This window comes from Oryx dammah, unplaced genomic scaffold (assembly GCF_014754425.2).
Source record: "Oryx dammah isolate SB20612 unplaced genomic scaffold, SCBI_Odam_1.1 HiC_scaffold_6, whole genome shotgun sequence".
Classification (NCBI taxonomy): domain Eukaryota; kingdom Metazoa; phylum Chordata; class Mammalia; order Artiodactyla; family Bovidae; genus Oryx; species Oryx dammah.
In genome coordinates, this window is record NW_024070190.1 from 3,048,710 (window position 1) to 3,064,711 (window position 16,002).

General features: G+C 37.9%; 1 protein-coding gene across 2 annotated transcripts in view; it reads right to left on the reverse strand.

The window, feature by feature from the left end:
• Positions 1-16,002, reverse strand: part of LOC120865400 (muscarinic acetylcholine receptor M3) — a 390,390-nt gene that overhangs the window by 287,445 nt on the left and 86,943 nt on the right. Inside the window, exon 2 of one of the 2 annotated variants that reach the window (XM_040242676.1) lies at positions 4,696-4,758. The gene's annotated coding sequence lies outside the window, so the exon portion shown is untranslated. Of the gene's footprint in view, positions 1-4,695; positions 4,766-16,002 lie in introns of those variants that run through there. The other variant, XM_040242677.1, reaches the window with a different exon arrangement.

Here is a 16,002-nt window from a genome sequence, read left to right on the forward strand (position 1 = left end):
GCCAAGGTAAACTGGCTTCCTTTTTGAACAGGCTTCATATACTCAGGTCCCCAGAATCCTTTGTCCAAAGGCCCAAGTCTACTCACTTCTAGGGTACACAGTGGGTCTTCACCAGATACATCCTCCCCTGCATCCGGGAGTGAGCAGGTGGTCAAGGAACCACTGTGACACAGTGGGAGCAGGTGGGTAGGGCTTCTAGGCTGAATGTTCATGTAAGGCACGGAAGGAGCAGAAAAGAGGCAGGGGTTGGGGGGCGGGGGGCGGACGCAGCGCCTCCAATTATACTTTAGCTCCTGGTCTCAGACAGGGTTGAGGCTACTTCTGTTCATTTATACCTGATATACCCTTCTAGTGGGGTCCAAGCAATGGGCAGGGTGAGGCTATAAAAGAATATATGATTTCTATAAAAATTTTAAATATTTGATATGAAATGTTAGGTTGGATTCCAGAATCATTTGCCTTATCCTAAGAAATTTCATCATTACAGCTTTCAGTGAAAGAATGCAATAGCTGTCATATTCTTTAGGTGTAATTTCAATCCAAGGAACCTTCTGAATGGCTATAAAAATCAGTTTTAGAATTTTTATCATCTCCTTTTTATTACAAAGCATACCACAAAAAGCAACTATCAAGACTTTGGAGAGAAAACTGATTTAAAATTATAAATACAAGTCATCATGTCTAACATAGCATCTTATAAGGAAAAGTTACTTGTGAATTTATGGTTTTCATTAAAATGTTTGACAATATTCCATTTGGAAATTCAATACTTATTCTTATTTCCAATACTTTTTATTTTTTATTCTTCTCTTTGAAATTTATTTTTCTGAAATATAGTTGATTTATAAGATGTTAATTTCTGCTGTACAGCAAAGTGATTCAGTTATACATATATATACATTCTTTTTCGTATTCTTTTCTACTATGGTTTATCACAGGATTTTTAATATAGTTCCCTGTGGTATATAGTAGGACCTTATTGTTTATCTATTCTTTATATAATAGTTTGTATCCGTTAACCCCAAATTCCCATTTCATCCCTCCGCCACTGACCTTGGTATCCGTAAGTATGTTCTCTATATCCTTGAGTCTGTTTCTGTTTCATTAATTTCTCTTCACTTAATACCAAGCATATGTATTGAATTTTTTTCACAAAAGTCCATATGGATGTCCTCAAATCCTAACTAATTTACCCATGTACCTATCATAAAAATATAACATCAGCATAATTAAGTGAAAAAAGGTGAGAAGCATGTATACTCAGCTAGACAAAAGCAAAGGGACCCAAAACAGGCAGAGTGGAGGAGGATACTCCTTTCCATCACATACAGTGTCCCTGGGTCCCAAATGTCTATCATTTCTGACTTTTATTAAAAGTTTTATCATTTTATAAAGTGGATTTCCTTCCTTTGTAAAATTTTTCAAAGATTTTTCCCCCTCAACAGATCAGCTTCAAACTTTTTAAAACACTTTCCTAACATATAATTAACATCTTCCAAAGATCCAAAAGTACTGTCAATGTGACTGAAATCAGAATGTAAATATTTTATAAACAGCTGTCAAATCTCAATCAGCAGAAAACAAAAAGCCCCCAAATTGCTGCAATCTAACCACAAGGCTATATCATTTAACTGACAGATAAGACATTTTTCGAGCTTCCGTTTTCCCATCAGCATTTTAACACCTTTCCATAGTGTGCCATTCTGGATTGTCCCTGTGACAACCGACTGGAAGATAGGATAACTGAAGCTCTCTCAGGGAGAAGCTTAGCACAGTAATTGAACTCAGTTTCATGCAACATTTTTCATACTCACTGTATTTGGAATTTCAGTTACAGGGACTAAATATTGGCATCAAGGGAATATTATCATGGCCATTAAAAAAAAAAAGCAAACTTTTGCTTTTAGCAGTTTGATAATTTATTATTTCATTCTTTTGGTCTTCATTCAACAAAGATTTCTAATCATCTATGTGCCAGGCTTAACTAATAAATCTATGCAAGATCCAAAGGACTGGGCTCTTTCACCCATTACAACTGATAAGAAATGCCACTAGCGGGCTTCCCTGGGGGCTCAGTGGTAAATAATCCACCTGCCAATGCATGACATACGTGTTTGATCCCTGATCTGGGAAGATCCCACATGCCACAGAGCAACTAAGCCTGTGCGCCACAATTACTGAGCCTGTGCTCAGCATGTGAGCTACAACTAGGAAGCCCAAGTGCTGCAACTCCCTAAAGCCTGTGCTCCATGAGAAGCCAGCGCAATAAACCCATGCACTGCAACTAGAGAGGAGCCCCTACTCGCCAAAACTAGAGAAAAGCCCACACAGAAATGAAGACCCAGCATGGCCAAAGAAAATAAATAACATTATTAAAAAAAAAAAGAAATGTCACTAGTGAAAATACCACAAGTGGTTCCTCCAAACGATTTACTGCTCTTTTCTGTGTGCAATGCTATCTGTCCCCTTTCCCAGAACTTGTTTTTTCATCTTTTCCTCTACTTTTCTCTCGCCACCCCAACCACCATCTAAAGCAATAAGCCTTTCAGGGACATCTATAAGCACTGCTGTTTTTTTTTTTTTTTGAGATATTTTACCTAAGGCATTTTCTGACTCTATATTCATTCATTCAATAAATATTTACTAAGTTTCTTGCAGGGAACCGGCTCCTTTAGAGGTACTGTAGTTCACACAGAGAGGAAGAGACTAGGGAATCCCTGCCCTCAAGGAGCTTAGACCATAAAATAAACCACAAACACATGTGAGAATTATTCATATCTTTCCTAAATCCCTCAAGCTACACAAATAAGTATTTTTTCCGAATGGGAATATTTTAATGTGCCTTAAAAATAAAACTTCCCATTTTTAAAAGGAATTAAATTTGGGTAGCTGGAACAGAGCTCATTTACAGAGAATAGTTAGTTGGATTCTTATGGTGGCTCAGCGGTAAAGAATCTGCCTGCAATTCAGGAGATGATGCAGGAGCCTAGGGTTGAATCCCTGGGGCAAGAAGATCTCATGGAGAAGGAAACAGCAATCCACTTCAGTATTCTTGGGTGGGAAATCCCACGGGCAGAGGAGCCTGGCGGACCCCAGTCCTTATGGTTGCAAAGAGCCCCACATGACTGAGCATGCACAAGCATGAGCACACAGAATAACAAGCTCTAATCCAGGTTCCCCCAGACACTAGTCTTGCACACTGAACAGATTTTGGTGCGGGAAGAACAGAAGCCAGGAGACCATCAGGAAGCTTACACAGTTGTCCCAGCAAGACTGAATGATAATCAGGGTGGTCACAGAATAAAAAGAAATTAAGACTTTCAGGATGTATTTAAAATAAAGAACAGGAACAGGAAAATAGCTGATAACTCTTTAGTTCAATGGCCATAAAGAAAAAAGTTGACTTTAGTAGACATAGCACTTCCCTACAGTAGCAATGGACATCCAAAAGGCAAGTTATTATTTTAGATTTAGAGAGTACCAGTACAGTCTCCATTTACAAATAAAGAACAAAGGTCCAGAGAGGTACAATAGCTTTTTAAAGCCTTCAAGAGCTGCTGTCACCTGCATTTCCCATTTCCTATTTTCCAGCCCAGGGACTTTTCCATTAACCAGCACCTCCTTCCCCCGACTCAGCTCAGTACCTTATTCAATATCTTGCATGACCTTCTTTGGAAAGGAATTTTATTATATAATTTATCTTCAACCTGTATTTTTTTCTGAGCCTAATGAGTGTAAAGTATTTAATATCAGGACTATAGTCTAATAGCTTAGTTTTGGTAGCCATACTTGCACCATTACTCCTAAACCTTTATTTTAAAAGAACAAAAAACAAAAGAAGAAACTTGGAATTAGTATTTCCTTTATCTGCTTTTACAAGCAATTTCAATTCATCCTGAGTCCCCCAAACCAGATTTTTCTCTTTTCTATATATGGAATAGCCTCGGTTCACTTTGTTTTATAAATGGATAATTTGGTGGAATGTCTGTATTACTGAAGAACATTCAAAGGATTAGTGTATTAACAATCCCACAGCAATAGTACAGGCTCCTGGCGTAATAATGTGAGGACCAGCATTAAGGGAGCAGAGTACAGGGCAGGGAATCTGACATGTCCAAGATCAAACCTTGCCTTTGACATTAAAGTTTTTAACATCTCAAAGCATCAGTTTCCTCATTTGTAAAATGGGGATCATAACACTTAACCCTGATGGCACTATTTGTGAAGACTAAATAAGGTATAGAAATATGTCCAGCATCTTGACCAGATATGACTACTAGAACCAGCTAATTCTCCATTTAGATTTGAGTATCACAAGACCTAACAACCTTATTGAAGTTCAATATTTGTCTCATGCAATAATAAATCTAATGGCATTTTAAAAACCCTTATGTTACTACAGTTAAGATACAAACAAGCTTTTGAAATAAAATCAACTTATCTCATATTTCAACAAATGCCTTCATTGTAATTTTGAATCTGATGAGCAAATAAGTAAAAAAAAAAAGCATCTTTATTAAGATACACAAAATTGAGCATGATTGTATATTTATATTAAGATATATACAGTAATGATTAAAAAATTGTATTAAAAAGCACCAAACAAAATTCCTGTTCCTCCTTAATCTCTTCTCATAAATCAAGCCATAAGCCCCCCTTTTAAAGCAAAGATTTCAACTCATGAAAAGATCTTACCTTATAGTACCTTAGTGGAAGTTCTGAATGTCATTTATTTTGCCTCTAATTAGAACACAGGTGCTAGAAGAAAATAAGAAAATGGAGCTTACACAAAGCCAGGATCCTGGAAAAGGGAAAGTCAACTATTACACACAATGACTTGAAGAAATATAAGAAAATTACAAAATTTTGTAGAAAGTGATTTCATATATCATGACACAGGTGGTCAGACTTGTTATTGACAAAGGAAACCTACCTATTGACTTTGGATGAAAGGCTTTCTACAGTTTCACCTCTCATACCTGCCAAAGCTCCAGACACAAAGAAAGGCATCAGGTAAGAAGGAAACAAAAGTTGCTTATCCCTTATTTTACGTGTTAGTGATGGTATCTTACTTTTTCAGTAAATGAGTCAGCACTGTCTAATTAGAAGTTCTAGTCCATTATCTTCTTCCAGACACTATTGGGAGTATATACATACTATTATCTTATGACTAGCTAAATTCCAACACAGAGATAGAACCAAATCTTTATAAACTGAACTATAATTGACATACAATATCCTATTAGTTTCAGGTGTACAACAGTGATTCACTATTTGTACACATTATTTGTACATTATCTATGCCATTAAGTATAGATACCATCTGTCATGGTATCTAGAGTTGATACCATGGTATCTAGAATTGATGCTTTTAAACTGTGGTGTTGGAGAAGACTCTTGAGAGTCCCTTGTACTGAAAGGAGATCCAATCAGTTCATCCTAAAGGAAATCAGTCCTGAACATTCATTGGACGGGGATGCTGGGAAAGATTGAAGGCAGGAGGAGAAGGGGACAGAGGATGAGACGGTTGGATGGCATCATTGACTCAATGGATATGAGTTTGAGTAAACTCTAGGAGTTGGTGATGGACAGGGAGGCCTGGCATGCTGCCGTCCATGGGGTCGCAAAAAGTCTGACAGGCTGAGCGACTGAACTGAACTGAAACTGAACTGAACTGAACCATCTGTCATGGTACAAAGTTGTTACAATATTATTGGTTGTATTCTCTATGCTGTACATTGTATCAATGTGACTTACTTATTTTACAATTGGAATTTTTAACCTCTTAATCTTCACTTATTTCATCTGTTTTCCCATCTCTCTCCCCTCTTGTAGCCATCAATTTGTCTTCTGTATCTATGAGTCTATTTTATTTTGTCCGTTTATTTGCTTTTTATACTCCACATATAAGTGAAATCATATGGTATTTATTTTATTCTCTCTGGCTTATTTCCCTTAGCATAATACCCTCTAGGTCTACACATGTTGTTACAAATGACAAGATTTCATTCCTTTTTACAGCTGAGTAAGATTCCAGAATACCGCATCTTCTTTATCCACTCTTTTATCAATACAGAGTTCAACTGCATCTATATCTTGGCTATTGCAAATAATAGGGATGCATATATCTTTTAAAATTAGTGTTTTTGTTTTCTCTGGATAAATATCCAGAAGTGCAATTGCTGGATCATAAGGTAGTTCTATTTTTAATTTTTTGAGGAACCTCCATATTGTTTTCCATAGTGGCTGCAATTTATATTCCAAGCAATAGGGTACTAGGGTTCCTTTTTCTACTCATTCTTGCCAACACTTGTTATTTTTTGTCTTTCTGATAACAGCTATTCTGACAGGTGTTAGGTCCTATCTTAGTTTTTGGTTTTCTTTTTTTTTTTAATGTGGAATATTTATTTACTTTTGACTGTGCTGGGTCTTTGATGCTGTGTGTGGGCTCTCTCTAGCTGGGGTGAGCAGGGGCTACTCTCTAGTACAGTAAACACACACAGACTTCTCATTGCAGTGGCTTCTCTTGTTGCAGAACACAGGCTCTAGAATGCACAGGCTTCAATAGTTGTGGCACACGGCCTCAGCAGATGCAGCTTGCAGGCTCCTGAGCATGGGCTCAGCAGTTGTGGCACACAGACTTTGTTGTCCCAGGGCATGGGGGATCTTCTCAGACCAGGGATTGAACTGTAGGCCTCTGCATTGCAAGGTAGATTCTTAACCACTGATTTGCATATTTACCTGATAACTAGTCATGCTGAGCATCTTTTCACGTGCCAGGTGGCTACCTGTATATCTTTGGGAAAATGTCTCTTCAGGTCTTCTGTCCATTTCCTAATCAGATTACTTTTTTTTTTTTGACATTTAGTGGTATGAGTTTTTAAAACATATTTTGGATTTCAGTCCCTTATCAGATATACTGTTTGCAAATATCTTGGGATATAATCAAATCTGAAAGAAAATCCCATAACCCCATTTTGGACACTGATATTCATAATTTTAAAGAGCACAGGGCCTAAGAATTGGGACCTGAATCTTAGAAAAGCATCTCTCTTAGAAAGCTGGCCAAGAGAAAGAAAAAGGCACCAAGTTTCTTGAGAGGAGAAGGAGGGAAATGCATTCTTATGAGGGATGTCCTTGAGGATAGAGCATCCATCCGGAAGGAATAGTAAGCACCAGAGGAGAACTTGAGGATGAAACCTGACAAGATATTATTGGATTTTTAAAAGGAGGACCTTGCAGTTTCCTGAGAGGTGAAGGTTAAGTCAAATGACCAGAGGATGAGAAGAGGCTGCAAGGTGAGAAGTAGAGGGATTTTAGGAGCATGTGTGGAGGGATTTCCTCAGCAAGGAAGTCTCTTCTGAGACTGCGACAGGATAATCTGAGAGATGGAGGAAGCTTGATTAATAATTTAGAGATAGGTTTGTATCTTACATGTCTTTTTTAAAAGTATCAATTTGCAAAGGACTGGGGAGAAAGAAAAGAAAAAGAGCCATTGGTCCTTCATAGTTTGAGAAGCACTATTTTAAAGAACATCAGCCACTTTGCCAGCTCAGCATCCCTCCCCCTCTAGTACCTCTCCCTCTGCTATGGCTCCCAGTGCTCAAACTATCCATCAGGGGACCCTCTCCTACTTTCAGCAAAAGGAGGGCACCTGACCCAAGGGATGCCTCTTAGATTGCTCTTCTCTTGGGAGCCCCAATCAGAGGAACGTGCCTGAAGGAAGGCAATGGTAGAAGCTCATCTTTAATGAGACCCATTCACTTTATGCATGGGGAGACTGAGGCTAGTGAGTCAGTGAGCAGAGGTCACTTGAGTCCAGGCTATCTTTCCCACTAATGGCTCTGCTCTGTTTAGATTCTGGCATCTCTTTAGGAAACAGTATCTCTACAATGGGAACTTCATGAGAAAAGTCAGTAGTATAGTAACATGCTCATTCCTACTAGAGGAAGTGACAGGTAAGTCATCAAACAAGGAAAACCAATCTTGCTGCCAAAAATGCAATCCATAAGAGTCTAAATTAAAGAAAGTATAATCAAGGGATATAGAGGCCTCTTTAATACTGCTTTCTGTCTCTCCTCTGAAAACAGACATTTTTCTGCTGTACGAGACATATCAGTGAGCCTGGAATTCATATTTCATCATAGATTCTTCTTTGAATCTAATGGGCCAAAAGGCAAGTACTCTGTGAATTCCACCGAGGCACAGGCCAGTCTTCTCATAGTAACTTACTAAGTGTCTTGCACACAGTAGTTTCTCAGTAAGTCTTTGTTATATGGGTTTTATCATTAAAGCTAATAAATATCCAGAACACACTTGCCTAATTTACAATTAGGAGTCCCAACACACTTATATACTGAGATTCACATCATTTAAAGTATGTAAATACATATCTTTCAAAAATTAAGTTGCATGATTAATAACCAAAAGAAACAAACATCATTCAATCATTAAGGTATATGCTAATAAAAAGACCTTCTATGCTAAATGAACCAGAGAACAATAAATAAGATTGAACATCCTGAAGTTTATCTAAGTTCCTCTAGTATTAGAATGAGCAAAGTATTCATTTTGAAAACCAGCAAGGGAACTGGCTTTCACCCTGGCTTCACATTCACTCTATTGCAAATTAATTGTATATGACATTCATTAAGGAATAAGCTTCACATCTCTTAGTATAAATGACAGGCTCTTTCAAATGCTAGCAAACATGGCTTAAAAGGTTTCATAATCAAAATATGATTGGTGATTCCAGAGACTGTCGTTGTAATTACGCAGTGAGCTAAATATTTTGGAAAACAAAGAGACAGAATAATAATTATGGAAGACCAGGTGTCAGGCTCTTTTAATAGGTCAGCAAAACATGACCTTGATTTAGGATGTATATAGAGAATGGTAGGCTATTTTGATAGTATCTTTAAAGAAGCAGTTTCTATCAGCTTATCAGGTGTTTCTGGAACACAGACTCTGAGAAGACCACTCAATGAGGTAGTAGTTTTGGAGCCTTAATATGATAATTTGAGCTGTTCCATTTCCTTAAAATTTCAAATTTCCCTATTTTCTAATTATTTTGAATGTGTATGTTCTCCCATGCCTAGGAAGATGCAAAGCATTTTAATGGATGTTTTGCAGTCTAAGTAGATGATAAATGAATCTGTAGACCTCTAATTTGGACAGCATTATACAGTATTCTTGCCTGGAGAATCCCAGGGACAGCAGAGCCTGATGGGCTGACGTCTGTGGGGTCACACAGAGTCGGACACGACTGAAGTGACTTAGCAGCAGCATACTTGCTCACAGTTTTGAAACAAACAAGTGAAGAGCAATTAAAAAGCCTCTTGATGAAAGTGAAAGAGGAGAGTGAAAAAGTTGGCTTAAAGCTCAACATTCAGAAAACGAGGATCATGGCATCCGGTCCCATCACTTCATGGGAAATAGTTGGGGAAACAGTGGAAACAGTGGCAGACTTTATTTTTTTGGGCTCCAGAATCACTGCAGACGGTGACTGCAGCCATGAAATTAAAAGATGCTTACTCCTTGGAAGAAAAGTTATGATCAACCTAGATAGCATATTCAAAAGCAGACATTACTTTGCTGACTAAGGTCCGTCTAGTCAAGGCTATGGTTTTTCCTGTGGTCATGTATGGATGTGAGAGTTGGACTGTGAAGAAGGCTGAGCACCGAAGAACTGATGCTTTTGAACTGTGGTATTGGAGAAGACTCTTGAGAGTCCCTTGGACTGCAAGGAGATCCAACCAATCCATTCTGAAGGAGATCAGCCCTGGGATTTCTTTGGAAGGAATGATGCTAAAGCTGAACCTCCAATACTCTGGCCACCTCCTGCGAAGAGTTGACTCATTGGAAAAGACTCTGATGCTGGGAGGGATTGGGGGCAGGAGGAGAAGGGGACGACAGAGGATGAGATGGCTGGATGGCATCACTGATTGGATGGACGTGAGTCTGAGTGAACTCCGGGAGTTGGTGATGGACAGGGAGGCCTGGTGTGCTGCGATTCATGGGGTCGCAAAGAGTCGGACACGACTGAGTGACTGAACTGAACTGAAGCTTAACTAATTAAATTCTAGTATTTGGATGAAATTAGAGCCCAAACTCTCAGAGAAGACCTAGAATATTTCCCCACTTAATTTCACAATATCTTTATTTGAAGACCAAATAACAAGTGCTTTGACAAAATTGAGCCTGACAATTTGTTTCATGGGAATAGGATAAATATAGTTTCAAAATGTAGATATTATGCTAGGTCTGGTTTGCATTCAGTATTCATGAAAAAACAGCATTCACTAAATATCGTTGTTCATTCAGATTTGTATCCTGATTTGTTTCCTTCGGAGCCCTTTTAACTTTAGCCAGCCCATCCCATCCAGAGAGAGAGAGAGAGAGGACTAATGAAAACACGCCACAGTTCTTATGAATAAAATTATTCCTTCCTTTGTAACTGAAGGAAAACAAAAATAACAGCAGGTGAAAGAGGTTAAGAGAACAAGTTGTTTCTTGTGCACCAGATTCGTTATGTTTCCCATTTGCAGAGGAGGTTCAGGGATCAAATAACTGTCTCCAGACTGACCAGTAAGAAACCGGTAAAATTGATATACAAAAGCTTGGATCTTTTCCATTTTAAATTCCACTTAACAATAGAATCAATATTAACAACAACAGCAACAACAAATATTTACTGAATGCTTGCCATATTCCAGGTGCTATTCCAAGGCTTTGACATACATCCAATCATTTCATCTTCACAGCCCTATTATTACTTGCATTTTATAGATAAAGAAACAAATGTCTGCTCGCTTGCTCTGTGTAGAACCACAGCTCTACAGAGATTATTGAGACAAAAACTTGGTGCTGAGTCATCTTTTGCCATCTACATTCCTTCACCTTTGCCCATCTTTATTTTAGCCATCCAAGTAAATTAATGTTTAACACATTAATTTAACACATTAACACAACTCCTGGTTTGAACAGTAGAGGTTCCATTGGCCCATTATTCTCTACAAGGATTATGAGAAGAGGTTTAGCTGTTTTGATTAACGGGCGTTAGAGCAGCACAGCAAGAGTTTTTGGTGGATATCAAGTGCTCTAAAACAGGCTCTACCTGGGTATTCCAGGCAGCACAACACTGTGGAAGGAAGAGATGGCAAATGAGAATGGCATCGCAGAGAAAGAAAATCACTCACTTTGGCAGTTTTTTTTTTTTTTTAAATCAGTGAGTGCTGTGTCACCCTTGACTGAAGCTTGTGAATGAATACTGTTCCTGCCACATTAGTAACCAAAGGATGTTGTGGCCATCAGGCCATCAGCCACTACAGCTGCCCCTTAACAGTGTACCCTGAGGGGATTCAGGAAGAAGAAAAGCAGAACACTGGTGTGAAATAGTTAAGGTGCATATCAAAGGAATGATTTTAATAAGCTCAGACTCTTGCAACTTCCTATACATAGAAGAGTGCTAAATTCATTACCTAGAGATGTGTATTTCTCTTTAATTAACAATAATCATTTGATGTTCTGAGTATCGAGTTACTTTCCAAAAATGCCTTTGTATCCTGGCTCCTCCGTTACCTCTTCAGAACAGTCCAACAGTGGCTGTCTCATGGGCTGAAGTCCTCAGTATGTCTGCCTAACAAAACACAATTCTCAGCATTTAGACAGTGCATTGTTTTCAGCTGATAAATGTCTGAGGAGACGCTACAAACCCAGAAGAATGGCCACTGCGCTAGCCTGGGCTGATGGAGAGCACAGTATCAGAAGTCTTCTGGGTAGGTTCCATATTTGTTATCAAGATGGTAGACAACTTGTTGGCTCATATAAGCTGATAAGCCCTCAGCCAGTGATTGGAAACATGGGCAAAGTTCAGTATTCTGGGGTAAGTGGACTGGTTAATAGTGTAGCAGGTCAGATTATTAAATCTCTTACCTTTGGAGGAGGTGTGCTGGGGTGGGGGTGGGTGGCATCTACATTTAAGAATGAGGAGAGAAAAATAGGATCTGAAGAAGTTAAACTAAAGACTGTCTCTTGCCAAGATCTACTCCAGATCTCTTGAATGTTCTCCCAGAAGCCACTAACAGAGGAATGAGTCCCATTTACTGCACAGAGACTGGGTAGGCCTGGGACTTGCGAAGTGATAGTTTTAAATTCTTACAAGTCCCTGAGCCTGAGGCCTACAGGAGTGGATATTGAGACTCTTATAAACTCTCATTACACCAAGAGTTCAAGAAATTCAAGGCAGTATCAAATGACAATTAAGTGGGAAGTATTATTTTCCATTTCAGTTTTGGCAGAGAGTCTTAATGGGAGAAGAAAATGTTACCCTCATTTGTAGAAAAGGACCACTTGTCAATCCAATTTCAGCAAACCTAATCTCATACTGCTGAGATAAAAGTGGGAGGCTGAATTCAAGTTGATATAATACACAAAACAGGGTGAAGAGTATTACTCAAACTTTGTAATTTCACTTTTTGTTCTATGGACATAGAAAAGTGACTAAAAGGAATTTCACCAATAATATTAATGTTCATTTGTTGGTTCTTTCTGTAATTAGATGTGATTTTTGTGTTCTTCTATATTTTGATTTTTTTATAAATCAGAAAAAAGTATTTAACAACCAACTAATACTTCTATAGTGGCAGTTAAATAATAGAAACTGATGACTTCTAACATCTAACTGGGATTTAGACAGTTCTTTCCGCACTAAAGCTATTTTAAAAGGAAAAGTTTTTAAAAGATATTTTTAAACATAACTCTTTAGAAAGATATATGCATATATTCTGCATAAAATGTTAAAGACATTTTAACAATTTAACAAAATAATGCATGCCTTTATAAAATTAGACTTTAAAGATTATGACTGCTGGCTGGAAAAGGCAGTTAAATGTCACTTACATTTACTGCTTTTACTAAAAGATGGAGTGAAAACTTAGAAAGCAGAAACTTAGCATAAAATGAAACATATACAACTTTAGTATCCTATAGTATCCCAGGCCTATTTTTCTCCCTGTTATGGACTGAGTTGTGTCTTTCTCAAACTAATAGGTTAAAGCTATAAGTCCCAATGTGATTTAAATAGGATCTTAAGGTTGTGGCTGTAATTCAACAAGAATGGTGTCCTTAGAAGAAGAAGTGCCTGAGTGCACTTAGAACATGTGCTCTCCCTTCCTCTCCTACCCCAAACCCCATGCAGACAAAAAAGGCCATAGGAGGACACACCGACAAGGCACTGTCTGCAAGCCAAGGACAGAGGCCTCCCCAGAAACTGACCCTGATGGCACCTTGATCTTGACCCATCAAGCTCCAGAACTAGGACAGAAGAAATGTGTGTAGGTTGAGCTACCTTGTCTGGTATTTTGTTGTACCGACCCTAGCCTAGTACACTCCCAGTGTTATATCCAGTTCTACAGTGAACAAAGCCTACAGATGATGCTGAGCTTTATCTGTAGCTCTGGCTTCTACCTTTCCTTAAAACTCACAAATTTACAGAACGTTTAAGCTGAAAAGAATTAAAGAATCACTTAGCTCAAGTCCTACCATTTCTCAATTTTGTCCTTGGCTTCCAAGTGGTGAATTTAAAATGAAATATGACCTTTGAGTAAAACATGTATGATGCCAAAAGAGAAATATCCCTCTTTGCTAACTAACACCTTTCAGTATAAGGATAAAAATCAAATGAGGACATTCCAAAACCTTAGCTCCTTTCATAATACAATTAATTTGAAGGCAACTCATACCACTGGATATTGTGTAGGAACTATTATATCTTTAATTCAAAGAATGAAGGTTATTTATTGCATATGATTCACCACAATATTAAATTGGTAAGATAGAGTGATCAAAAAGTAGTTAATCTGTATAACTGGTAGAAATGAGGTAGGAAGAAAAGCCATAGGTTACAAACTTATACTTTTCCTTTTATCCAGATAAATTATTAATTTTTACCTTTTTATTCATAGTGGAGACAGGGTTATGTATGAGTTGATATATGCATTTGTGGATACACTTAGAGATCAACTTATTTCTAATGCTAAAGTACCTATGTTAACAGAATGGGAAGAATATTAAGGAGAAGGAAGCTGTTTTGCTCACCCTGGTTCTGTCATTAATTTTTTGTTCTTACATCTCAATCTCTGTCAGCCTGACTTCTAGGCTGCCTAGCAACTTAGAAACAGAATTAAATGACTATCCCTGTATAACAATACATAATAAAATAGTTTCTTTCTAAGTAATACAGCTCATTTAATAAATGAAACAATACTCAAGTTACATAAAAGGAAAAAATGATTTTATTTCCTCTCATTGTCACTCCCAAATTCAGTCCCTTAAATGTTAAATTTGATGTTTATCATTCCATGTATTTTCTCTTTTCATTCAAAATTACCATTTCCTTTACTGTTCTCTGTCACTATATTATAATGCATATTCTCTTGTCAGTAAACAATGCAGCACAACTTCCTCATCCATCCCAGTAGATCTAACACATGCTTTAAAAATTAATTAATTTATTTATTTATTTTAATTGGTGGCTAATTACTTTACAATATTGTGGTGGTTTTTGCCATACATTGACATGAATCAGCCATGGGTGTACATGTATCCCCCATCCTGAACCCCCCTCCCACCTCCCTCCCCATCCCATCCCTCAGGGTCATCCCAGTGCACCAGCCCTGAGCACCCTGCCTCATGCATCAAACCTGGACTGGTGATCTATTTCACATATGGTAATATACATGTTTCAATGCCATTATCTCAAATCATCCCACCCTTGCCCTCTCCCAGAGTCCAAAAGTCTGTTCTTTACATCTGTGTCTCTTTTGCTGTCTCGCATATAGGGTCATTGTTACCATCTTTCTAAATTCCATATATATGCATTAATATACTATTTTGGTGTTTTTCTTTCTGACTTACTTCACTCTGTATAATAGGCTCCAGTTTCATCCATCTCATTAGGGCTGATTCAAATGCATTCTCTTTAGTGGCTGAGTAATATTCCATTGTGTATATGTACCACAGCTTTCTTATCCTTCGTCTGCCAATGGACATCTAGGTTGCTTCCATGTCCTAGCTATTGTAAACAGTTCTGTGATGAACATTGCGGTACATGTGTCTCTTTCAATTAGGGTTTCCTTGGTGTGTATGCCCAGCAGTGGGATTGCTGGGTCGTATGGGAGGTGCATTTCCAGTTTTTTAAGGAATCTCCACACTGTACTCCATAGTGGCTGTACTTGTTTGCCCTCCACACCCTCTCCAGCATTTATTGTTTGGAGACTTTTTGATAGCAGCCATTCTGACTGGTGTGAAATGGTACCTCATTGTGGTTTTAATTTGCATATTTCTGATAATGAGTGATGTTAAGCATCTTTTAGTGTGTTTGCTAGCCATCTGTATGTTGTCTTTGGAGAAATGACTGTTTAGTTCTTTGGCCCATTTTTTGATTAGGTCGTTTGTTTTTCTGGAATTGAGCTGCAGGAGCTGCTTGTATATTTTTGAAATTAACTCTTTGTCAGTTACTTTGTTTGCTATTATTTTTTCCGATTCTGAAGGCTATCTTTTCACCTTGCTTATAGTTTCCTTCATTGTGCAAAAGCCATTAAGTTTAATTAGGTGCCATTTATTTATTTTTGCTTTTATTTCCATTACTCTGGGAGGTGGGTCACAGAGTATCCTGCTATGATTTATGTCAGAGTGTTTTGCCTACATTTTCTTCTAGGAGTTTTATAGTTTCTGGTCTTGCATTTAGATCTTTAATCCATTTTGAGTTTATTTTTGTGTATGGTGTTAGAAAGTGTTCTAGTTTCATTCGTTTACATGTGGTTGACCAGTTTTCCCAGTACCACTTGTTAGAGAGATTGTCTTTTCTCCATTGTATATTCTTGCCTTCTTTGTCAAAGGTAAGGTGTCCACAGGTGCGTGGATTTGTCTCTGGGCTTTCTGTTTTGTTTCATTGATCTATATTTCTGTCTTTGTGCCAGTACCATACTGTCCTGATGACTG